At 40.0% G+C, this 2,077-nt stretch overlaps 1 pseudogene; it reads right to left on the bottom strand.

Annotated features, from left to right (window-relative positions):
* Positions 1–242: 242 nt before the first annotated feature.
* Positions 243–1,370, bottom strand: LOC136123862 (spindle and kinetochore-associated protein 1-like; annotated as a pseudogene).
* Positions 1,371–2,077: the final 707 nt, after the last annotated feature.

The raw sequence follows: 2,077 nt of genomic DNA, 5'->3' as shown, positions 1-2,077 counted from the left end.
TATGAACATTTTTTAGTTCCATTGTATGCCTAGAACAGAGGCTTACATGGTAGGTGATTAAATATTTACTGTAAGAAAGTGGATTTTAAAATATACATTATTTAAGTTTTATTTTTACAAGAAACAAACAAAAAAGAAAATGAAAAAGCTAAAGAAATTATATATAAAGAAATTACATGTAAGGAAGCGATAGGAATAGCTTCTATCTCTACTGTTGGCTGGTTCAGAAGCTCAGAAGGGCCTTATGTTATAACATATCAGGTAAGTCCTCCCCCTCGGACCTCTGATAGCTTCCGGCAGTGTTGTAAAATATTCAGCGTTACGTGAAACCTCTTTTCAACTTTTAAAGCCATCAACTCCTTTATATCAGCTTCCACTACAAAATAATGGTCTTTGGTTTCCTTCATTTCTTCATCAATAAATCTGTGGTAGAGACTTCTGGCCACAGAACTCATAGACTTTTTTGGTTGATGTAGGATCTTGTATTTACTAACTACTGCCTTGTTGATTTCTTTTTTTAAAAAAATTTATTTGTTTATTTTTGTCTCCGTTGGGTCTTCATCGTTGGGTCTTCGTTGCTGCGCGTGGGCTTTCTCTAGTTGTGGTGAGCAGGGGCTACTCTTTGTTGCAGTGTGTGGGCTTCTCATTGCAGTGCGTTCTCTTGTTGCAGAGCACGGGCTCTAGGCACGTGAGCTTCAGTAGTTGTGACACACAGGCTCTAGAACACAGGCTCAGTAGTTGTGGCACACGGGCTTAGTTGCTCCATGGCATGTGGGATCTTCCCGAACCAGGGATCAAACCTGTGGCCCCTGCATCGGCAGGCGGATTCTAACCACTGTGCCACCAGAGAAGTCCCTGCCTTGTTGATTTTTTTAATAACATCATTAATTTGACAATAGGTTAGGTTATGTCGTTAATTTGACAATAGGTTAGGTGGGATTTCATGTACACAAGAATGCCATTAAACTCATCAGAAGTTATAAATGACATTTCTTTAATATTTCTTTGCTCTTTGGGGGGCTTCTTTGTGGGTGCAGGTTCCTCATCTTTGACGGGTTGTTCAGGGTCAAGATCTGATCCATTGCAAAGTTCTGGGTTACTTGAGGCAAATGGGAAGAAATGTTTTCTTTGAGATGTTCCACATCTTTACAATCTTCTCCAAGAGGTTCAAAGAGTTCCTTGAGTGAATTGTTGGTTTGTTCTTGATACTGAATTTCCAATTCCAATGTATTTAGAAGTTCATTTACTGCAGTGATCTCATCTCCTATTTTAATAGAGTCCACAATTTCTCAATGACAGTTTTTTTTTTTAATATTTCCAATATTTTCATTAATATGAGAGCATAATTGTACCAGAAATGAGGAGGCCATCCTTTAAGCCTCTAGTGCGGGTCCGGGAGCAAAGGGCCCACTCAGTGCTGTCGCGAGGCGCTGAGACCCCTCCAGTCTGCGCCGCAAGCCCAGGATCAGGAGACCCGAGTCAGGGAGCGAAATTCAAACTGCCCCTGGGACTCGGTGCAGAGCAAGCGCACATCAGCGCCCCAGGCAGGCTGCTCAGGGGTCGCGCGCGTTTCCGCCTCTTTTGCAAAATAAACAATTATATTTAAATTAATAAATCTGTGCTCCCTGTTTCACCCATTCTGCAATTCATATACGATCTCCATATTAAAGCCTTCTTTATTTCTTCCCTTTTCCTGAAAGATAACAGGACCATGTCTTGTCTTTATATCACACTCAGTGTTTATGATGGGTGAGCACACGGTAGGTAGGTGCTTGATAATGGATCTTATTACCTTTCTGGGATGGGGCATCAGTATTTATCTAGACATGTTGTCTTCAGGAGCAATGACATTTCTTTTACTTGTGAATCCCAATGTGCATTTAATGAATAAAATATTTATTTAAGTCCTTCTATGGCTTTGGAGAACGTTCTAGAACATCCTCTAAGAGTATATAGAAGAAAATGTGCTTTTTTGGCAAATTCTGATTTTGGGGGGATGGGGGTGGTGAGACCTATATATCCCCTTAGTCCTTTCTATCTTTATTTTAACTCAGTTATTTAAATTTTTTAAATTATA

This window comes from Phocoena phocoena, chromosome 5, assembly GCF_963924675.1.
Source record: "Phocoena phocoena chromosome 5, mPhoPho1.1, whole genome shotgun sequence".
NCBI classification, from domain to species: domain Eukaryota; kingdom Metazoa; phylum Chordata; class Mammalia; order Artiodactyla; family Phocoenidae; genus Phocoena; species Phocoena phocoena.
This window is presented reverse-complemented; position numbering and strand designations above follow the sequence as displayed.